Source organism: Microcebus murinus, chromosome 10 (assembly GCF_040939455.1).
Source record: "Microcebus murinus isolate Inina chromosome 10, M.murinus_Inina_mat1.0, whole genome shotgun sequence".
Taxonomy (NCBI): Eukaryota; Metazoa; Chordata; class Mammalia; order Primates; family Cheirogaleidae; genus Microcebus; species Microcebus murinus.
The window spans coordinates 91,696,962-91,721,725 of record NC_134113.1 but is presented as its reverse complement, the minus strand read 5'-3'; the positions used below and the strand labels follow the sequence as shown (position 1 = coordinate 91,721,725).

Genomic DNA, 24,764 nt, shown 5'->3' with positions numbered 1-24,764 from the left:
CTTAATATAAAATTAGGGAATCAGCATAACGGGAAGAAATCTTGTTAAACCTAGGGTCTTCTTCACTCACAGAGATGGCCTCGTTCTTTCTCTGGAACATACTGTGCTTGCTTAAATAAACTTTGGTACTTTGCCTGCTTGCATCTGCTTGGTCTGCTGATTTGCTCTGTTAAATTGGTTATCAGTAATAACTCTTCCCTTCGGGGAACCAAAATCTAGTGAACACAGAGCTAATATCTGATCTCCACACCTGACATTTTGGTATTGAAACTCAGGACTTCTTAAAACACTTCTGTATCGCCTTGGGAGAAATATTCACATCTCCTGGTAAGATGAGATGACGGAACCCATGTGAGAATGGATCTCAGACTTCCTTTCTCAGACTCCTGGAGAAGCTTAACTGAGACTTTACATACAACCTTCCTTTTCCCTTTATTCAGGTAAAAACATAAAAAGTAAGACAGAAAAAACCAGTAAGCACAGAGAGAGAAGTAAAGAAAGGTAAGGATATGAAGGTGTATTTTGATAAGGAAGGTAAAAAGGAAAGATAGAAAGAATAGAAAGGATCTTGTATGAAAAAATGTTTGTCTTAAAATAATGGGTTGTTAAATAAAAGGAACATTTTGGGTCAAAAATATAAAGTTTACATATGTCATTAAGGGTCAGTGTAAGTCGAGATAAGGTTTATGAAGGGGAAATTAGAAAGAATTTTATATGTGATTAAGTTGGCAACAATTAAAGGGGAAATTTCTGGTCAAAAGCAACAAATTTTTCCGTTCTCAGTTAAGAGACTTATGTTTGAAATCTTTTAAATATCTGCTGCTGTACAGCAGATTAAACTAATGGGCAAATTACATCAAATGTTCAGAATTCAAACGGTCAATCTGCCATTATAGAGTTAAAACGTGGAGTTTGTTAAACTGCCTTTCTTCTGCCTGCTGATGCTGTGGTTGCTAAGGTTGGGTGTTGAGAAAATCTCACTGAACTATTAATATGCTATCACTACTCAAAGTCATCAGGAACAGCTAGCTACTTACTTGAAACTGAAGAAAATTTAAGGAAAAAAAAGCCATCTTTACCCTTTAAATACCAGCTGCTTTTCCTCCACTGCCAGCATTTTCACTCTTTTCCTGTGTGTGCTGTGGCCATTTCCTAGGTCTCTAGCCTTTTCTTTGCTAAGGTAAGATGATGGAACTTGTGTGTTTAGCTACTGCAGCACTTAAACATCAGCTTTTTCCTTTCTTTCTCCCTTGGGTGTGAATTCTGGCCACACTACACTGTGTCCAGTTGTGGGTCAAAGCAGGAACTCGGTGCCTTTCTTGCTGCCCTTTTTGTTTTCTGACTTTCTGGCAGGTAGAAGAGGTGTTCACATTTGATTTATCCACTTGCTGGGTCACTGACACTCTTTAAACACCTATGGGTGTGTCTGCCATTGGCTTTAAGGGAGCCCTGGTTAAACTCCACTCAGCAGGAGACAGATAGCCTGTGTTGAACCTCTTCATGGATTCCCTAAAAAGACTCAGGGAGGGAACTCAGCATCTTCTGAGGCTGAGTCAATGGGCAGTTCTTTCACTACGGTCACCGGTAAAAACCAGGGTAGATGGGGAGGCCATCCAAGCTAGGGGACCCAGGGAGACGAAGGCAAAAATGTGGTACCCAGGCATGGGTGAACACTGAGTCTGAGGAATCAAGGGTAGGAGAGGGGTGCACACCCTATAAGGCACGTCTGTGTCCTCTAGAATCTGCCGCACTCTTCTGGGGGGAAAGCACGGCTCGGAGGGCTCTGGTCATGTGAAACGGATTGCAGCATGTCCACAGGAAACACTCTCCGCTGTCCATGACTGGAGCAAAGATAAAATGGACCCAATGGAACTGGGGATGACAGTTCCAGCAGGTAGACTACCCCCTCTTCTCTCCCCATAGAAACATGGGTCAAGAAGTATCGGTCCCCATAAGTTCACCCCTGGGATGTTTGTTAAGAAGTTGGAAGATCCTTGGATTTGACAGCCTTTGGACAAAGAAAGTAATATTGTTTTGCAGCACAGTCTGGCCCCATTACCAACTACTAGATGGAGAATCCTGGCCTGGTTGATAAATGGAGTCTTAATTACAATACCATCTTACAACCAGACCTCTTTTGTAGAGGTGGGGAAGTGGTCCTTAAGAGACAACCCCCAGCACTATGAGTATCATGTCAAGAGGTGCAATAGAAAGAAAAGGGAAGGAGTCAGGAAGTGGAAAGGCAATCATGTCCCCCCATTAACCAAAAATGGGCCAAGTTGGCTCTTTAATAGTGGGGTGCTAAGATATCAGCTCCTCTTAATAGAATATCTAGAAGTCACCCTGGAAACCTGTGTGGCCTTAAATACAACTACACTTATTCTGACAGAGCAGGGGGAGGACAGAACTATAGATCAAAGTTGTGAAGAATCATTACTAACAGAGTCAATAGGAAGGACAGATTTAAAAGATTCCCCTCTGGCAAATCCAGGGGACATTTGGTTTACCAATTGTAGTAGTACGGTAACAGATGGACATCGGGGGGCTAGATATGCTGTGGTCTCTCACACTCAAGTTCTCCAGAGCAGCCCTTTACCACCAAATACCTCAGCCCAAAGGCTGACCTAATAGCCCTAAGTCAGGCACTACAACTGACAAAGGATGGAATACAAATATACACTGGCAGTAAGTATGTCTTTATGATTCTCCATGCACATGGCCAGATTTGGAAGGAGAGGGGGATATTCTTGGCCAGAAACTCTCTGATCAAACATGGAGAAGAATTTCAGAAACTTTTATAGGCAGTCTATTTACCAAAAGAAGTCTCGGTCCTACATTGTAAAGGACACCAAACAGAGGGGGATGTAGCACAAGGAAATAACAAGGCCGCCAGAGAGCCCAAGAGAGTGACATGGGGAGAGGAATTTGTACCAGCAGTGTTGCAAATGGTACCCATGCCATTGGAAATACCAGTGTATTCTAAAAAGGAGGAGGAATGGGCCAAAGGAAAGGGATATTCCTTCATTCCACAGGATAGTGGGAACAAGGGGGAAACCCCTTCATCACTTCTAATATCTCTCAAAAGGCAGTTTCTAGCTTCCACCAGACTTCTCATGTGGGGCCTGAACCTCTGAAGATCCTTTTAGAAAAATAATGATTACTGCAGGATTGGACAAGTTAGTCAATTAACTTACTGCTTCATGCTACCTCTGTATCCAGAACAATCCACAAGGGGGAGCTTGTCCTCCTCATCCTCCTCAGTTGCTGGAGCCAATCAAGTGAGGAGGCAGATATGGGGGAAAATCTGCAACTTGATTTTACTGTAATGAATTGATGCAGAGGTTATAAATATCTTTTGGTATTGGTGGATGGGTTGAGGCTTCAAAGTATCAATGGGTCAGTTTACATCTAAAATAGCACAGGGACTGACAACTGCCTTGGGGGTAGATTATCATTTACATACCTTCTGGTGGCCTCGGTATCTGGTGAGGTGAAAGAGACCAACTAAACTTTAAAAAGAAGCTTAGCTGTGCCAAGAAAAAAAACATATTGAGTTCAAAATCTTCCAGTTGCCTTAATGAGAATATGTGTCTCTCTCAAAAAGGCACTGAAAGAGAAACGCTGAAATTAAATGCAAGTGAAGTAGAAGTGTTAACAGCAAGTGTTATAGCAGGGGTGGAGGGGGGGGGAGTCCCGAGGACAAACCGAGCAGCACAGGGACAGTCGGAGAATCAAGTTTATTCGCCAGCGGACTCAGAGGGGCCTCAAAACCATCAAATTCTGAGCACTGTCTACCCAATTTTTCCCACTTTTATCAAGTTGGGGTGGTCCGAGGGGTGCAGTATCAGGTATAGGTTAGCTGATATGTCAGGTAATCAGGTAGTATTATGTTGATGCACCAGGCAGCAGATCTAGCGTTATGCTGATGCCAGGCAGTACACTAGTTGATGGGCCAGGCAATAGGCTAGTATGCTGATGTGGGTCTTCCATGAGTGGTGGGGGTCTCTGGTGCCTGATAGCCAAGTAACAGGTGGGGGTTTCCCTTATCAGAAGAAAGAAAAGGACAAATAGTATAAAATCATGAGGCACAATTAGCAGAATTAACGAAACCAAAATATTTCCATTGAAAACACTTAATAAAAATTGAAAAAAGACTATGGAAGAAAGAACCACAGAAGGCACAAATATTTTATTTCTAGATTCGACGTGGTAATACCTTATGGTTTTTACAGCTATGTAGCAATGAATCAAAACATAATAAAATTTCCTTGCAAACATGAATGAAGAAACCAATCTCACTCTAAATGTAATATATTCACTGATTTTTTTTTGCAGGGCCAATACAGAATGACCAGTAAACCAGAAACGCAAGACTGGTTTAACACCTAAAAGAATAAAAGTAGTTCAGTTTATAAATATTACATAGAGAAAAAATATATCATTTCAACTTATGCAAGTATATAAAAAAATGTAACATTGATTCAAAGGAAAATCTATTAGAAATATGGGTGTATTATAAAACTGCTTGAATATGAGAAAGCTTTATAAAAACTTCATAAATATGAATGAAATGTTGAAATCTTCTTATCCAAAAAGTGCAGATATTACATATCATATACATAGAACCAATATTGTACCTTATCTTCATCATTGGAAATAAAAACATAGGTAGTGAAAATAAATTTAAAAAATTTATGGCACCTGGAAAAAATATTAAATAAAAGTATCATCATTACAGATAATATAAAAAATATTAAATAAAAGTGTGCTGATTACAGATAACATAGAGATATATATATATAAAATCAAGAAAAACCTACATTTGAACTGGTAGAAATAATACATAAAATCAATGAAATAACTGGGTATAAGGTCAACATGCAAACCCCAATGTATTTCTATTTACAGCAACAAAATAACTAAAAGAAATTTTAAAATCAGGATGCTATTTACAAAAGCATAAATGTGAAATATTTGTATTTCTGTATGACTTCAAAGGGAAAAAAATACAAAATATGATAGAAATTAAAGAAAAACGAATAAATTGCTGGACATACCATGATATTGATTGTAAAAGTCAACTTTATATAGAGGTCCAATGTTTATGACTTTAGAGATTAATGCAGTCCCAAACATAATCCCAGGAAAATTATTTTTAAATAGATTTTATTGAGTTGTCATGCAGATAGCATAAATTTCATCCATTTAAAGTATATAAATCAATATATTTTAGTATATTTACACAGTTACAACTAAAACCATTTCTGAAATTTAGAAAGTTTTCATCACTCTATCAGGAGACCTGCCAACAGTAAGTAGCCAGAGGAAGTGCTTCTGTCCCCACCAAGACACACCAGGGGAGGTGTGGGTGAGGGGACCAGCAAAGGAGTCCCATGACTACAAATGCTCCATCCAGGAAGCCTCTGTGTCCCTCAGAGCATGAAACTCACATTCTCCATCCAGAAAAATCAGGTAGAATGTATTTTAAAACATTATATGTGCATAATACAGTAGTGAAAATTATCAAACTGCTGCTAACTGCATTAATATGGATTAATTGCACATATATCACATGGGAGTGAAGGAACACCGACATAGGAATGTATAATGTATGATTACCTTTATGTAAATTCTAAAACAGACAAAGCTTATTTGTACATTAAATGTAGGAGAGTGGTTTGAGGAAGGGGAAGGAGGAGTGATGAGGGCATACATAGGGGTGAGACTGTTAGGGATGGATATACCTATTTTGTGATCTGACTTATATTACAGGAGTCCATTCAGTTTGTGATAAATCTGCATAATCATTATGTGTTATTTATAGTAAAATTAAATAGCAAAATTAAATAAGAATAAAAGCATTTATAGAAACATGGTTTTCCATGGTCAGTAAGAATTGATAGTAATTAAATGTGTATTAGCAGTGTATGAGTAGAAATCAACTATTGTGAACTCAAAAAATAAAATATACACACCTGAAAACAATTACACTAAAATATGTACAGGAATACGATTAATTCTCTGAATATAATATCGACTGCAATAAGCTTTTAATAAAGTGTTTGAAACTTTTAACATCTTACTATTTCTTCTTCATTATCTATGTAAAGCAGATTAGAGTTCTTGGAAGCACAGGCCATCACACTCTCATCCCAAGTTCTGAATTCCTTACCAATGGAATAACAATTGGTGGAATATGTGAACCACTCCTCTGGACAATGACTGCAATGATATGCTGAGGAAAGACTACAAATTACTCTCCAGAAAGAATATTAATTTTTTAAATAAAAATCAATCTATGTATTTGTAAAGGTAGAAACTTATAAGTGCATAACTTATCTATGCATCCAGATAAGCTGGTACATGTAAATAGCACATGCTTACTCATAAACACACACAGAAAAGGGTCAGTCTCTCATCTCCTAATCATGCTGATACAGAACAATTCTTTCTGGAATATGAGTACTCAGAAAGGTACATTTTAAAATTTTAAAATTTTATCTCTATGTTAGTCTGTGTCAAATTATAATAGATTTTTGGGGGTACATAAATTAGAACATTGGGCAATAAATGTTCATAAATAAGGGTGTAGGAGGGTATACCCATTACTTCAACAATAAGTAGAAATACTCATTAAAATAACTATATACTCCTTTTGCCATTTTACTCAAATTACTACTACTATCATATAAGAGTTAAATAATTTTGTTATTCTAAAAAATATTTTGTTCAGTAATTTCTCAGATATGTATAGGGTGGATTTTTGCTTGATGTTTTGCTTTATGGGGGAATATGGAAAGAGACAGAAGAAATGGTTTCGAACTCCAGGAGCAGGGATCAACAGAGTAATAGGACAACTTAAATCCTCCACACAAGAGGAAAAAGAGACCTAGATCCCATCACCCAACCTGGCAATGAGAGGTACCTCAGATGAGCTCATTCCCCCTCTGTATCAAGAGGGAGTCCTGCTAGCAACTCCAGTAAGGCTGGCACCACTGGCAAGGGGGATCTATCAGGAGACCTGCTAACAGTAAGTAGCCAGAGAAAGTCCTTCTGTCCCCCACCAAGACACACCAGGGTAGTTGTAGGTGAGGGGACTAGCAAAGGAGTCCCATGGCTACAAGTGCTCCATCCAGGAAGCCTCTGTGTCCCTGAAGGCATGAGATTCACATCACCTATCCAGAGTCACCAGATAGAATGAGTTGTTGGACAAAAATTACATATTTCAACAATGTATGAATAAAATTATCTGTATATTTTGTATTAAAATAGCATATCTCAACTTAGAACTCTGATCTTCATGAATAAAAATATGTGAGCACACCATGTGTTCTTTCCTCACACCCCAACTGCACATCCTAGAACAGTTGTATTGAGGAGCTATTAAGTACTTTACCTTTGCACTGGCAAGATCTGTCATCCCCTTGGAGATCTTGAGCAGCATTTTGAAGGTTTAATTCCATATAGGTTATTTCCTATTTAGTTTCTGAAATGGATCTTTTAGTACCCTTAGGTTTCCTTTGCTCCTTCTTTGGGTTTTTGGCCAGATTCAGTTCAGAGTAGATTATTCTTCAGTTATCCATCTCTGCTGCTGTGTGATGTCAGGGACTGTGCTCTATGATAACTGTATTTAAGAAATTAATAAATAGTCAATATAATGACAGGATCATGAGTGCAGTCAAAATAGGTGAGGTAGAGAGTCAATTTTGATTCTCATTTTACACTGAACAATCTGAAGTTCATTTATTTATTAAAAAGCATTCAGGGTTATTAAATGATATTTTTTTAACAGCCGAAGGGTTCTGAGAAACCAATAAAAGTTAAAGAATATTTATGTTGGAAAATGTTACATGATACAATATACTTATGCATAAACTAAACAGTATTAGGAGACTACAAAAAAATTAAATTCTCATTTTACAGAAATATTAGAAATTAATTTCATTGCTAAAATGTAAAACCATAAAATAATAAATAAAATTGTAGACCATTTATGGAAGAACATTGTTGTTTCAAACTTCCAGAAATATACTATGTTTATTAAAGTAAATAAATTTCACTTTTGTGAGTTTTTGTAATAATTCAGATAATGTAATTTAATACTTCAGTCAATGGGCTCTGGAGTCAATGAGATGTAGAATTAATTCTGGCTTTGCAAATTCCAGTGAGTGACTTTTAAAAAGTTACTTAGATACATCGTTTGGGGAAAATATCTCTTTATGATATACACTTGTGCCGGGAGTTAGCTAATCTCCCAGCAAAAGAGGTTGCAGACAGGATCATTGCAAGAGATTTGGAAATAATAGAGACAGAGACAAAGTATAGTTTAAAGTGATGGGGGAGTCAGGGGTCCTCCAGCATTCCCATGAGTCAGGAGACACTAAGTGAAATTCCCATATCAGTATTTATTGTTACAGCAAACAGTTGTCCTTGGTCATAGAATTATGTGTACAGCTCATTCATTAAGGTTTCAAGGCTCCTCAAACATTTCAAAGGACCCATACCTAATTCTGTCTACAAGAGTAAACGGTTACAAAATTTTTCTAAGATAAAAATTTTAAGCCATAAAGTAAGACTAGACCTAGCTGAGCATACAAGTTAAAGATATAAATGTATAAAGCAGGAACACTGACTTTGTATACTAATCTAATCTATTTCTCTATATGCTGAGCCATGTGGACAGGAGTAAAGTAGGAATAGCCTTGAAGTTTAAGATAGTTCCAGCTGCAAGTTGTCTGCTGGGCTGACATTTTTGATCAGTTTCTTAGCCTTGGGCCCCATGCCGAGCCCTGTCTGCACAAGCTCCAGGCACTGGCTTGCAGGCCTCTAGACAGCGCTGCCTTGAAGACACCTCTGATTGGTGGAATGCCCCCTTGTTGCTAAACAGCTTCTGGTCTGTGAACTAACAAGCCCACGGATTCCTTCAAGGCAAAGCCCTGCAAAACTCCTGAAACCTTTCATGTCTCTTAATTCTATATTCCAACACACTTGAAATAACACCTCTTTTGTAAAATGTAGATAGAAAAAGTCTTTGTCTATCCATACAGTGGGTAATTAAAGTTCCTCAGAAAACAACAAAAAAAGTAGTTATTTTTTACCTAATAACTTAGTTTAGTAATATAGAGCAGGAATAACAACATAGAAAATATAATGCACGTAAAACTTCTAACTGGCACTTAATGTTCTTGATAAATATTAGCTATTTTAATTATTATTTTATTCACAATTGCCATGTTAGTGTTTCTGATTCATGTCAGTAAAACCATAGAAAGTAGGTGAGCATAGTGGCTCATTCCTTTAATCCCAGGCTGAGAGCATTGCTTGAGGCTAAGAGTTCAAGACCTGTCCCTACAAAAAATAGAAAAACTAGCCAGGAGTGATGGCTCATGTCTGTAGTCCCAGCTATTTAGGAGGCTGAGGCAGGAGGATTGCAGGAATTTAAGGTTACAGTGAGCTATGATTTTGCCACTGTACTCTTCAGCCTGTAACAACAGATTGAGACCCTGTCTCAAAAAGTAACAATAAAAAAGAATTTAAAAAAAAAAAAAGAAAGCATTGCAGAAGTCCCTTATATCAGGGTGTACATGATTTTTTGCAATATTTGGTAAATATTTAAAAAGTCTTTTGATTGTTTATAACTATGTTTAGCATTTTATGTATTACATCATTAAATATGAAATGTCCTATTTCAAATCAAAAGTGCAATTAACTCTCAAACAAGAAGCAGTGCAATTAATCAAAGTATGCATCTAAACTATCAACACAGTTTTGCCATCTTAATGGTAGCTTGTTTATGGCAGCAGCACAAAGCCTGGAGGTCCAGTGGCAATGAAAGCATGAAAGGCATTATCCACAGCTTGTGGAAGAATTGAATATTTTTCCTTACAAGAAGTGGTCCAGGCCGGGCGCGGTGGCTCACGCCTGTAATCCTAGCTCTTTGGGAGGCCGAGGCGGGCAGATTGCTAAAGGTCAGGAGTTCAAAACCAGCCTGAGCAAGAGCGAGACCCCGTCTCTACTATAAATAGAAAGAAATTAATTGGCCAACTGATATATATATAAAAAATTAGCCGGGCATGGTGGTGCATGCCTGTAGTCCCAGCTACTTGGGAGGCTGAGGCAGAAGGATCGCTGGAGCCCAGGAGTTTGAGGTTGCTGTGAGCTAGGCTGACGCCACGGCACTCACTCTAGCCTGGACAACAAAGCGAGACTCTGTCTCAAAAAAAAAAAAAAAAAAAAAAAAAAAAAGAAGTGGTCCAAAGCCTGGAAGAAGTGGCAATTTATCTCATCACACACCTCCAAAATATAGGAGAGTTTGTGTTCCTATTGTAAGAACAAAGTAGAATTCTAAAATGTATCCCTTAGTTTGTCCATCTTCAGTATCTCTGAGAAACTGCTTTCATATTCTATAGGATACAGAGGGAGAAGGATTTAATCACCCATGTAGGGAACTTTTATTCATCTCAATCACAAATATGCCACATAAGTCTTAAAAGTGTCTTAGATGTTTAAGACTCACTTTTCAACTAGGTTGCTAAATGGTAATGTTACATCTTTCATATTCTTAACATGTCACTTCTATTATAATGGAAAAAATTCTAAAGCTCATAGGGACATTATCAACAGATATTCACGGATATTTTTCATTAATTATTCTGAGAAATTACTACAGTTTCAATTTACTGTAGATGGCACAATTTATTGTAGATGGCACAAAATTCATCACAGCTAACCTTCTCTTCTTGATTTCTCTGCCTTAGTCCTTAAATTCCTGCATAGTTTTATAAAAACTATTTAATATTCCTATTTCCCATAACATAATAAATGTCTCTGAGAAAGACAAAATGTTAATCAATTTTTAAATAGACCAGCATGCCAGAGATTGAAATATTAATTAACTATTCATTATAGCATTCATTTATTCATTCTCCATCATGACTAATTGTATTTTAATAGAAATACTTGATTAAAAATACTTGATTAGAAATACTTTAAAAAATGATTAAAGCCTAAGTCAAATTAACTGGGGGAGTGAAGTAATTTGAAAATATTTCCCCTAAGCAAAAAATGGTGAGCACAAAAAAATAGATGTTTAACACAAAAGTTAAAGGACACATGAACATCAAAAGAAAAACTTTAAATCTTATTTGTATCAAATGGAAATCTTTTCATCATTTCTCACCTTGTATCATAAAAAGGTGGGGAATATTTGTTTTCTGTAACTGCAAGGATATTCACTTCCATGATACCCCCTGAAAGATTGAGTTCAGAAAAACCAAATCTTTAGCTTTCTAAAATCTAGAAAAATGAAATTTAAAGACTTCCAAGAGAATGGTTAATGGTGGTTAGCTATATATTTATTTGTGTTTATTTTATCATATTTTCATAAACTAAATTAATAATTAGAATGAGAAAACAAACACCACATATACTCTCTAATACATTGGAACTAACCAATGGGCACACAAGTACACAGAGGAAAGTTAAAAGTCATTGGAAATCAAAGAGAGGGGAGTGGTGAGGAAGGGAGGGGTGAGAAGGGGAGGGGCAGAAACCCACCTAATGTGTACAATGAACACTACTCAGTTGATGGGCACAGTAATAGCCCTGACTCAAGCCATGTATCAAAAAGACCTGCAGCCCCTTAATATCTTGAAATAAATAAATCAGCTTTTGGTTTATTGATTTTTTTCAAATTATGTTTCTGGTTTACTTTTTATGTCTTCTCTTATATTTATTATTTTCTTCCAACATTGTTTTATGTTTAATTTTTCATTCTTTATTATATTTTCTTCAGTAGAAACTTGATTAACAATATGAGACCTTTATTTTCTCTCAAAAGCATTTAGTGCTATAAATTTCTAAGTACTAGTTTAGCTGTGTCCCATAAATGTTGATATGTTTAATTTTATTTTCATTCAGTTCAAAATATTTTAATTATTATAAGTTAGGAAGCTTAATATTGTCACAAGATCTTTTAAGCTTTATTTATTTTTCATTAGTTTTTTGGAGGGGGACTTATTCAAATTGGATCATATCTGTGGATCTCTCTTCCAGTTCTTGACATGTCTTTTTGCCATCTTTACTGCTCAATTCGATCAGAAAATATTTCCTTTGTTATACATTGCAGCTATAGAATTGATGTCCTATTTTATAGTCTTTCTCTGCTGATATTCACTGTCTGCACAATCATTAGTGCATATCATTTTGAGCATATTTATTATAGCTGCATTAAATTCCTTGACTGTTAATTGCAAGATCTGGTTCACCTGGGGAACAATTTCTATTGTTTGCTGTGTAAAACTTGTTTCCCATTTTCTTATTTTTTACATATTTACTGATTTTTTTGGTTGAATACTAGATATTGCATATGACATGTTTTAGAAATTCTGTTTCAGTGATGTTCTCTGAAGAATGATTTTTCTTCTGAATTCAGTTCACATGACTGGACTCAAACTCCAGACTGTCCACTATGTTGGGCAGCCACTGAAATTCCACTCAGTTTTTTCAGCTTCTAGGTGTCCCCTGTCCAGTGGGGTTCCTTCTGTGCTTCTCTGCACATGTATAGTTATGTGCTGAGTGAAGGAGTTGAGTAGATTTTATTAATATATTTTGGGGTTCACCCCTTCCATGACTTCTTTCTGTTCCAAAATCCCTTCCTAAATTTCTGGGTTTTTTTCTTTCAAACCAAAATGCACTTACTTCTTAAACTGATAAACCTATAGATTTCTGCCACCCAAACTCTATGCATTAAGGAGAACTCTGAGACAAATTCTGAAAACTTGGAAATCTTCCAGTTTTAGTATGACTAAATATGAGTTTCCAATATGAGTTTTTCTTTGGTGTTTTAATTGATTTATCTCTTTTTATCAAAAGAGTGTGCATCAGTTGTAAGTTACTCCATTTATACTTTAAAGAGTAAGTTCTTTCAAAGAATCTTAATTGTCACAGATTTGGATTATGGTTTTATATTGACTATTTTATATTAAATAACTACTCCAACAGAATAGATAACATAAATTATGTTTTAAAATTACATAATAAACATAACCCTCATGTTGGTGATGAAAAGTGAATTTAATAAAGACGTTTGTTTATACGTAAAATTGATACTGAAAGCAACTAAAATATAGGATATTTCTAGGAAGGAGCTTGTAACTATGAAATCTATTATTTAGGTGAAAATTTTTATAATAGGTGAGTAAAAATGGGAAAATAAAAGAATTATTGCATCTCTTTCTACTTTACACAGTTTGGTTCTTAACCTGTAAATTTTTGGTCCTATAGTTTTTTGTTTGTTTTAGGATATTTAGATAAATCTTAAGTGTTCTCTTACATTTTTCTTGTGTTTCGTGGCTGTTTTTATAGGAGAATTTTTAACAGCTGAAACATTTTGCTTCCATTTTCTGTGTTCTTCCTTTCTGTGTATACATGGAAATGAAAGATGTTTTTTTGTAGACTGGGGTGATGGCTGGAGCACTTTGTTGAATTCCTGTCTCAAGAGCATCCTCTTCTGTCAAGCAAATGCAATGTAGCCTCTTAAACGGATGGATTTAGGAGAAAAGGAAGCTTGTGTGTGTGCATGTGTGTGCGTGTGCGTTTGTGTGTTTTACATGTCATTTTTGTCCAAGATTACCCAGACACCCTTTCTCTTACACGTACATACACTTGTTTTTCCCCCCTTTACTGAACAGGTTTCAAAAGTGCTTTTTCCTTGCTTTTTACCCTCTTCTCCCCAGAAGTGTTGTTTTTCCAAGACAGACTTGTAGAGTCCTGAACAAACTTTTAAGTCATTTTCCCCTACCCAGAAAATTGATCTTTTGGAACTCCTTTTTGGAATTCCCCAATTAATGTGGTGCTCCTTTTTTGGAGTTGCCAGTTTATCTGGCAACCCAAAAGCTCTATGAAAGATTAGTGATGGGATGTAGGAATAACTACACTAGAAATGGGCTATTATCTTTCTATTTACAAGAAGACCAGGAGGCAGGAAGGCTGCAGGCAGCTGCCTGTTAGAGCTGGAGGGGCTGCCTGGCTGGGCATCTGCCATGCGCTTGGGACATGCAGCTGCCAGCGGCTGCCTTCAGTCCCCCACTCGCAGCCTCCGGCCCTGCCCACCCCAGGCCCAGTCTCCCCGCCCCCACACACCCTGGGTTCCTGGCTTCACATTCACATTCCAATTAACAAGTAATTTGAAGTTTTAGTATCCTCCTATCCCTAGTTATGCTAAAGGCATAAATTTGTGTGGTTTTACTTTTTACATTTTATCATTAGAGAATGTAAAGCTATTTTAGGAGATTAGGGTTTAGGCAACTGCCATTATTTCTCCTTGTATCAATCTTGTATCAATGAGTACCTAGGCTTCAGCAGAATTCTCTCCTCTCCACCCATTTCTGAAGTTATGAAGGGAATAATTATCCCTGGTTTGATTTTCCTGATTCTTGACCTAGTTGTAGTGAAAGAACTACAGTAATAAAAAAGGCAGAATGTTATCAATATTTTTCATTTCTGCAACCTGTTTAACTTCAGTAAATTTTTAAAAATTTGTATATCAGAAATTACAGCCCTATAATTCTATCATGAAATTCATTGGTAGTGGGTAATTACATTGTCAAGAAGGCATTTTATAATAGCAAAGATAGAGAATTGCAGTTTTCCAAGAGAATGTGAAATTTTGACTTAATTGATTGCCAAAGCAAAAATAGAATGAAACATGAATCAACCAAAGACTTTCCCAAATCATTTATTTAAACATGCAGTCTTTTCTTTGATACTGCAATATACCCTTCACTGCTTTACTTTTTTCATTAACACTTATGATCATTGAGTACATATATAATTTACTCATTCGTTATCCATCTTCTTTCTACTCTAATGTCATTCATGTGGACAGTGATTAGTCTTTGTTTTTTCCTCTGCTGTATCCTCAGACCATAGACATATGCTTAGCATAAAAGAGATACTCAATAAATATTTGTTGAATTAATTCATGAAGAAGAGGTTTTTAAAACAATGTACATATATTTTTAATTGACTCAAAGAATATTTATTACATATATCTCAGATAAGAAGATTGTGAGAAAGAAAGAGATAAAGTACAATTAATACAGTTAGGACATTCCCAGTTTTAAATTGCATCTCTGTAATATTTCTTTTCCCCTATGTCTTTTTTAAGGAGTTTAACAGTTTCAGGTGTTTTGTTGAAATCTTTCCTCCATTTTGAGTTGATTTTGTGCATAGTTTATGATAAGGGTTCAATTTCTTCTTCTGTTTGTGGATTTTCAGTTTCTCAACACCATTTGTTGAAGAGACTGTCCTTTGCCCATTGTGCATTCTTGGCCCCTTTTGATCATCAGTTGATTATTTAGGTTTATTTTTGAGTTTTCTATTCTGTTCCATTGATTTATATGTCTGTTTTGATGCCAGTATTATACTATTTTAATGACTATAACTGTGTAATAATATTTTAAAATCAGGAAGTGGGATGCCTCCAGCTTTGTTCTTCTTTCTCAAGATTGTTTTGGCTATTAAGGGTTTTTGTGGTTCCATAGGAGTTTTAGGGTTTTTTTCAATTTGTATAAAAAATGTCATTGTGATTTTGATAGGAATTGCTTTGAATTTATAAATGAATTTGGGCATTGTACTAATTTGCAGTCCCACCAGCAGTGTAAGAGTATTCCAATCTCTCCACATCCACCATATCCACGCCAGCATTTGTTGTTTTAGGATTTTTGATAGAGGTCATTCTCACGGGAGTAAGGTGATATCTCATTGTGGTTTTCATTTGCATTTCCCTGATGATTAGAGATGTTGAGCATTTTTTCATATGTTTGTTAACCATTAGTTTATCTTCTTTTGAAAAGTTTTTGTTCATGTCCTTTGCCCACTTTTTGATAGGTTTGTGTAGTTTTTTCTTCCTGATTTTCCTAAGTTCTATATAGATTCTGCTTATTAGCCCTTTATCTGATGTGTAACATGCAAATATTTTCTCCCATTCTGTAAGTTGTCTGTTTGCTCTAATGATAGTTTCCTTGGCTGTACAGAAGCTTTTTAATTTCATCAGGTCCTATTTGTTTATTTTTGTTGCTGCTGTGATTGTTTTGAGGGTCTTCTTCATAAATTTTTTACCTAGGCCAATGTCTAAAAGAGTCTTCCCCACATTTTCTTCCAGAATTCTTAAAGTTTCACGCCTTAGGTTTAAATCTGTTATCCTACGTGAGTTGATTTTTGTGAGAGGTAAGAGGTGGGGATCCAGTTTCAATTTTCTGCATGTGGATATCCAGTTTTCCCTGCACCACTTATTGAATAGAGATTCTTTTCCCAAATGTATACTTTTGTCTGCTTTGTCAAAGATTAGATGAGAATACGAGGATGGTTTTATATCTGAGATCTCTGTCCTATTCCAAAGGTCTATATCTCTGTTCTTGCGCCAGTGCCATGCTATTTTGGTTACTATAACCTTATAGCAAAGCTTGAAGTCTGGAAGACTGATGCCTACCAATTTTTTCTTTTTGCTTGAGATTGCTTTGGCTACACGAGGTCTTCTCTGGTTCCAGACGAAGCGTAGAATTATTTTTTCTGTATCAGTAAAGAATGATGGTGGAATTTTGATAGAGATTGCATTAATTCTGGAGATCACTTGAGGTAGAATGGACATTTTAACAATATTGATTCTACCAATTCATGAGCATGGTAGAAATTTCCATCTGTATACATCATCTACAATTTCTTTTCTCAGTGATTCGTAGTTATCCCCATAAATATCTCTCACCTCCTTCATTAAGTATATTCCTAAATATTTAAAAATTTTTTGATGCTATTGTGAAAGGTGTTGCATCTTTGATTTGATTTTCAGCTTGACTGTTATTGGCGTATGTGAATGCCACCGATACTAGTCATACCTAAAAATTAAACAAGGTACATACAATATATAATTCAATTATTAAGCATGTGAAGTTAAGAGTATGTATCATTTTATGAATGAAGGAATTGAATCTCAGAGATGGCCAAAATCATATTGCTTATTTAATATGTTACCAACTTTGAGCAATTTATAGCACTTTTAGGATAAGAAGCACTTTCAAATACATATAAGTTGATTTGAATAATGCATAAATCAACTAAGGTACATATGGCATGTTTTATATCACTATTTGATTAAAAAAAAAGAAACTACAGTGCATACAGGTTGTGAATTACACTGTCTGTAAGTTAAAGAGTGGTAAAATTCACTTCTAACTCCACGTCCTAATGCTATTTCAGTACTCTAAGCTGGCTCAAATTGTGAGCATCTTTACTACAAGTAGTTAGTGAAATAAAGGGAAAATTTTTTTTATGTTTTTGAAGACTTCTTTTAAAATATAAGATTAACATAACTTGAAATAAACATAAAATGAACATAAGGTGAATCAGAGTAAATTGCTTTCCTATGCCTTATATGTTTGTATAAAATTCTAAGTATCTTAAAATTATAGGAACAAAATTGTGCATTTGTGTGGAAAGTACAAGTTGTGATGAGCCCTCTAATCACGAATGAACCCCATTATATAATTATGACTACACATCCACCACAGTGATGAATCTCCAGTCTTTAATTCACAAAGGATTCCTGAATAAAATAAAATTGGGCATTTGTGGTTTTTTTCTATTTTCTTTCCTTTTCCTTCAAAATAAAATATTTTGAATGGAAAAAAAAGTGAAATACAGAAAACTTTCTCCCAATGAATGTCTTTAAAAAAAGAAAGAATGGAAATAAAACCACATAAATCCAGGTATAATTCATTTTATAAATTTATCTTGGTTGTAAAATAATAACTAATTATTTTAACTGCCATAATAATATAATGAGTATTTTAATTCATGTGTATTAAGGCATTTAATAAAAACATTTTACATTACTGATACTGAATAACAACACACATAATTTTTATTTAATCTTTTATCATTTCTCAGCCTTTAGCTAAGATCAAGTATTTATAGTTGTTTAATTTGGTCATAATTGATTTCTTTGAGTGCTAAACTCAGATAAGACATCTGAATTTTCGCTGAATGTTTTTTCCTAATACATTCTCATTTAGCTTCTGACCATAACATCATTAGCATCAGCAGCAACAGCCACAAATTATCACCATCACCATCATCATTAACAAAAATCATCTTGCACGTGTTTATATAGTAACATCTTACAGTGTCTAGCAGAGCTCCCGGAAAAAGTAACTATTTAATAAGTATGCATAGTGCTTAGGTTTTAAAAATAAAATTTATTTCAGATTTTATTATGATAGTTGGAAGGCATGGATATAATTTGTTTCATCTTGCATGTAAAGCTGTGTATCAACCAAAGGTAAGTGCCCTCTACAAAATTAGAAAGCCCTTAACTTTGAAAATTCAAATCGAAACACAAGACTTCTATTCCCATATGTAAAGTTCATTTGGCTTGCTTAGAGACAGGCTTCTTCTTAACTTCTGAAAGTGTATTCTAATTACCTATCATCAGATACAATGATAAACAATATGTGCCCCTCAGAAGTGCTAAGCTTTCCCTGCCCTTAGTAATTCTATTCAAATGCTTAAGAAACAGTTAAAATTACTTTATGGTATAAATATTTTTAGAAACTTTCTTGAGGGTGGAATATAGTTCCTCATTTCTTGAATAACAGTTAAAAGCACACATGTACACACACCCACACCCACACACACACAGACACACACCTGTTCAGAGAAGGAAGATCATGATTCTTGTGAATAAAAGCCTTCAGTAAAACTAGAAAATGCAGACATGTCCTGAGTTCTTAATTTAGAACTGAAAGTACAGCTTCTCAGTTAATTTCAGTCTTTGAGAAATACCTGACAAATGTTATTCTAATCTCATCTTCCTGTGGAAATCATAACACAAACCACAGTACTTCTACCTTATCACTACACAAAAAATTTCACCATTTTGGTATAAGAGGAGGGATCACCCACTGCTGGATAAATGTCAGGTCCTAATAACATTTAAGACTTGAAAGCAATGAACTCAGTGATAAGAAGTAGCACAGAGTTTTGAAAAATAAATGATGGGCTGATATAATCTTTTACTCAATCAAAAGTGAAAAATTATTATAAAAAATGGTGGTAAGATCTGTGGGAGAATAAACAGAAGATAAAATTAAATAAACTTTTAATCACCTTGTGCAAATGCTGTTATAAGTTTGAGTGAAATCACATATGCTGCATCATGCAGGTTGGAATTGTAGAGATACATCTATCATACAAATGCATATGAGCATACACCTACATATAGCCTTTTAATTATAAAAATATGCAATGTATACAAAATAAATAACTCCATGATGAGCCATCATACACCTAGCTTATACTTACCAGCTTTTGGTAATCATTCATGTGTGATGTGTGTGGGTATCTCAGATCCCTCTGTGCTTTTCTCCTTTTTCCTTGTGGACATCACTCAGTATATTCCTCTCCTTTGTTCCTCCAAACAATTGCGCCAAATCTCATGCCAGAATAGCAACATGATCAACTAATGTCTTAACGTTTCAGCTACTTATGATTTCTATTGCATTGAAAAATAAGGAAACTGTCACTGTCAAAGGAGACTAAGGAGACATGACAACTAAATGTAATGTGGTGTCCTGGATGGGATAATGGGACATAAAAAGGACATTAGATAAAAATTCAGGACATCTAAATAAAGTATGTACTTTAATAATAATGTACCAATATCAATTCATTATTTGTGACAAAAATACCATGCTAATGTAAAATAGTAATAATAAGAAAAACTTGGTATAAGGTATATGTAATTCTTTGTACTATTTGTAATTTTCTGTAAATTTAAGACTATTTTAAAATAAAACACATATAAAAATATTATAGCTTCTTTAGCACATAAATAATAATAACAATAATAATAATACTCCTGGGGTCCATAGAAGTAAAACACAATATAGAGAGAAACAGCTAAAAAAGCAGTCACTCATATTAACTCTCATTGAATATGTTCTTCTAAAAACAAAACTTCCATCAATAAATTCACAATCATTCAATGTATTCAATAAAGGATATTTATTGGACAATAATTTTCAGCTAATAGAACAATTAGATGTTATAACTATGTATAATATATATGAGAGAAAATTAGCACAAACATGTTTAATGGAATTGATAACCCATTAGCAAGACTAAATCCCCCATCCCCAGCCACCAAAAAAGACGAATAGGAAAGGAGGAAAAAACATGAATTAGCATTAGAAGGAATAAAAAATGAGACACCAAGACAGATCCATGCACATCATGAAAATAATAATGAAGAAGATTTTATGATTGAGTTGGTAACAAATAATTTTGATAATGTGGATGAAATTAGCAAATTATCTGAAAAGTATAATTACTTTTGATATGTGCTAGTAGGAGATTAGATATTTCCTATTTGTGTTTTAGAAATACTGTATTCTCCAGGCATCAATGTTAAAAAGATTGGAGGCCAAAAAGTTAAAAGTCTTTTTGAATAAAGCAGTGGATAGCTGATTGTTATCTGAATTAGGGTGGTAACAAAGGGCTGCAGAGAAAACAAAGATGAAATAGAATTAATCCTCAAGCCAAAAAATTGTTATTTTAAAATGACTTATGAAAAAGAGAAAAGTTTGGTAAAACTGATTAAGAAAAACATAAAGTTACTAGAACTAAAAAATAAGACATAAATAGAGTGATTCAAATAATAAGAGATATTTTGATAATTTTGACAATAAATTAGAAAATATGTATTAAAAAAAGAAATTCATAGAAAAACCTAATTTACCAAATTTGATGTAAATATGTATAAAGCTAGAATAATTTTACTGAACAGTAGGTTATTAAAAACCTTCCCACGAGAATGACACAAAAGCCATATATATAATATATTATATATATAACTATATACAGGTTTACAGGAGAATAATAAAGTTTCAAGAAAGAGATCATTACGTTACATAAACTCTTCTAGATAGTAGAAGATGAAACAGAAACAGTTGTTACTTCTTTCATTGAAACTGGAATTACATTATGCCCAAATATTAAGATGAGAATGTGTTATGAAAACAAAAGTCAATTTCATTTATGAACATTGTTGCACAATCCTAAAATAGTACCAAATCAAATCAAGCAGCGTATAAAACTAATACACACGATCAAATTGTGTTTGCTGTAGGATTGCAGTAGCAATTTTCCTTTGGCAGAAAAATCTTTCAATGCAATGTGCTACAAACAAGAGTTAAGATAGAAAAATAGAAATAACATGATCAAATCAAGATGGCAAACACATTTGCTATAATTCAATACATTTTCATGATAAAAAATAATCCTTAGCATACATACTAGGACATATGCAAACATCATGCTGAACTTCATCATATTAGAAGTCTTTTTTAGAAAGTCATGAGGTGAAGTGGTCACTAGTCTGACTTCTTTTCAAGATCCTTCAGCACATTTAAGAACACCACAGGAAATTGCAGAGAACAGAACTAAAAAAAAAGTGCCAGTGATATGTTTATCTACATTAAACGTTAAAAAATACCAAATGAACACTTAGGGATAACTGTTAGTATAACTAAACGTAGCCTTAATTTGCAAAAACCATAATATTTCTAAAGGTCAAAAGTAAACACAAACAATTAACTTTTTAGCATACTATTAACAATCACAACATAAACATTATGTCACTTATGAGTAAATCTAGCAAAAATAGATAATGTCTATAGAGATCCTATTGTATAATTGTATAGAAAGAATTTTAAAAATCAGTAAATAAATTTTGACAGGACTATTGAATATCATAAAGGTGTCAATAAATCCTAAATATTTCAGAGTTTCAATTCAGTGCCAATTAATATTCCAGGTTTTGTTGTGGGGCTTACAAAGCAGAATTGTAAATGTTCATTAAATATCAAAAGCCGGGAGTAGGCAAATCACTACAGAGGTGAAGAAAATGGGAGGGCCTTGTTCTACCAGATATTAAGACCTATGTTAAAACTATGTTAATTAAGACAAAATGATGAAAGAACATAGATAAATTAAGAAGGGAAAAAACACAGACAAGAAAAAGCCGTAAGCATAGATGAGTATGAGGTGACATTGCAGATAAAGTAGGATCCTATTCAATAATTAATGCTGGGAATTTTTTTATTTCAATCTAAAATGTGAGATTGGATCTTTACCATTTATACATCACCTGCAGAAGAATTAGAAATTTAAATGTACACCTTGGTATACATAAAAATCAGTGAATAATTTGAAAGTTGATACCAATGAATGAGATTAGTTAAATATACATTTTATTTAGTCATTTATATAAATTATTGAGATAAGACATAAGTTAAAATAAGATAATGACTGCATTATAAAATTTTAAGGAAAAGTAAAGTATCAATTTCAAATCTGAACAATATATTAAGGAAGGAAAACAACTTTTGTATGGTGATATGGTAAAGTTGGACAAAAAAAATTATCGACACTTTTTTTAGTGAATACTATTTGCTAGGCACTTCAATAGGCCTTGCAAATATCAAAGTAAACAATCCAGATGAAATTTCTTGCCCTCATGGAGTGGACATTTTAGTTTAGGTGACAGAAAATGAATAAGTATAAAACAAGTTAAAAAATAAACAAGATAAATGAATCTAAAACGAGTTGAAGAAAAAAAATGTTATTTTCTGACATTCCTATCCTAGTATTCAACATTTTCCATTGACTATTGTATGTAGTCAATTTAGATCTATATAAAGGAAATATAAGCTGATATTTTCTTACAACCACATTTTTACAAATGTTCGGTTTAAGAAAGGAAATGAATAGATGTTTAAAAGTGGGCTTTTTATGGGGAAGCCTGAATCACACTTACTCTAAGAGTTATTTTTATATTTATAGCTTTAGATCTGAAATTATTTGTCTCTTAAACACAAAATTTAGAAAATGAGATAGGAATAGGGTAGAAACAGAATATTGAAATATCTTATCCATTTCATTTAGTTCAAACAGTAACTTGCAGCCTATGGAGGAGTCAGAAAGCATACCTACAAGAAAAGTTCTTTGAAATAAATACTATGACAGAGCTAAGCACCGGGAGATAAAGTGTCAAATATAAAGGTCCCTAAACAAAGTTGAGAGTGTGGAAGGGATTCTTAAAGAAGAAAACTCTAAGACGAGTCCTATCTAGTAAGTTAAAAAAAAAAATCACTTAAATAATATGTTCAAAGAAAGTCCAATTTCTTTCTCAATGCTGAGCATACTAGCTCTGCAAATGTCATGAAGGAACACTTATTGGGGATTTGCTGAGCAATCAGTAATAGTTTATGTCATGTGGAATTGCAAAACGACAGCATAGCTTTCAGGAAAAAATACTTTCTAATAATTGGAATAAAACCATCAAAATGAATTTATGCATAAATAACAATTTGACTACAAACGTGCATGTAAGGGCTTCATATGTACATATTTATCCTACCTCTTAAACCTATTGTTAGAAGAAAAGTTACAATATTTGGCAAACAGCCCATGTTCAAGTCATTTGAGAACCACCACCGCCACCACAAACTATTTTAGAAATTACTTTTGTTAGGTGAGAATAACCAGATAGACCTAATCAGCTGGCCTTCTTGGCCAGTAAGCTACAGGTCTGGGCGTGTATCCCTTCCTGAGCACCACAGGAAGAGGGTGTTCTGAGGCCACGGTGCAACTTTGCGGTGAGAAACTGTGCTCTTGGCAGGATGCTCATTTCAACCTGTGATGCTAAAACTGAATGTGGTCAGAGCTGTTTACTGGACAGTTGCTCTGAAATGAAAGCATAAATGTGTGGTTACAGCCAAGTGAAAATTCTGTGATCTTGACTTCTGTAAATGTGTTTGAATTGATAAAAGACATGTCCGAAAAGAATAAATACTAAAATTCCCATGGACAGTGAAATAAATAAAAGGGACTGGGAGAAACAGAGCTGAGTCTTTGGTGCATGGGCACATTGAAGCAGAAGTGAAATGATGACTTATATAAAAGTTCTACAAATATATTTGAAGAAATAGTTTTTCAGAACACATTATTCATTCAGCTAGGTATTATGTACTGGGCTAGGCACATCAAATATCAGCTAGTATATTGTAACTCTGTGAACACAAGGCAGAGATTTCATAAATCTTGAATGTATAATATACTGTCGGGGGGAAAGCCGGTCACCATATTGGCAACTAATTAATATTCTCTGACATAGTTTTCTCAGGTCAAGTCATTTTTTGGCTTCATCTCAGTTGAAACTTTCTATAATTCTAAAAATCAGCAATTCTATTGCAATGTCTTTTGTTCAGAAAGAAATATTTTCATCATATTAATTTAGTCCATGCTAGGACACTTCATTTCTTTGTTGTGTAATTGCAATCCCTATGGAATAGTAGAACAGAAGAGCTTTCCTCCACCCCATGGTATTATCTTTATAATTGTGAATAAACAGTCACAAATAAATACTAACTTTAAAAAATTGCTCTCAAGTAAATTACATGCATGACTTACAGATCAGATGACTTCATATTTTTATTAGCATCCTGGTTATTTTTCTCTGATTGCCTATTTGTTTGTCATTTAACCTTATATTTCCTGCTACAGTGGTAATGTCCATATTTGTGAATGAATAGATGCCTTTAACAACTTCTGCATCTTGCATTCAAATAGATTTTGTGTTTATTTCAGTGTTTCAAATATCAAAGAAGTCTAGAATTTTGAAGATGTCATAAATTTGTTTGTTACTT

At 34.3% G+C, this 24,764-nt stretch overlaps 1 long non-coding RNA gene across 1 annotated transcript; it reads right to left on the bottom strand.

Annotated features, from left to right (window-relative positions):
* Positions 1–14,732: 14,732 nt before the first annotated feature.
* Positions 14,733–21,468, bottom strand: LOC142873413 (uncharacterized). The gene is made up of 3 exons (XR_012921480.1): positions 21,352–21,468; positions 19,360–19,628; positions 14,733–16,895 (listed from the first exon to the last, which is right to left on the bottom strand). It is a non-coding gene; the product is annotated as an uncharacterized LOC142873413 (long non-coding RNA).
* Positions 21,469–24,764: the final 3,296 nt, after the last annotated feature.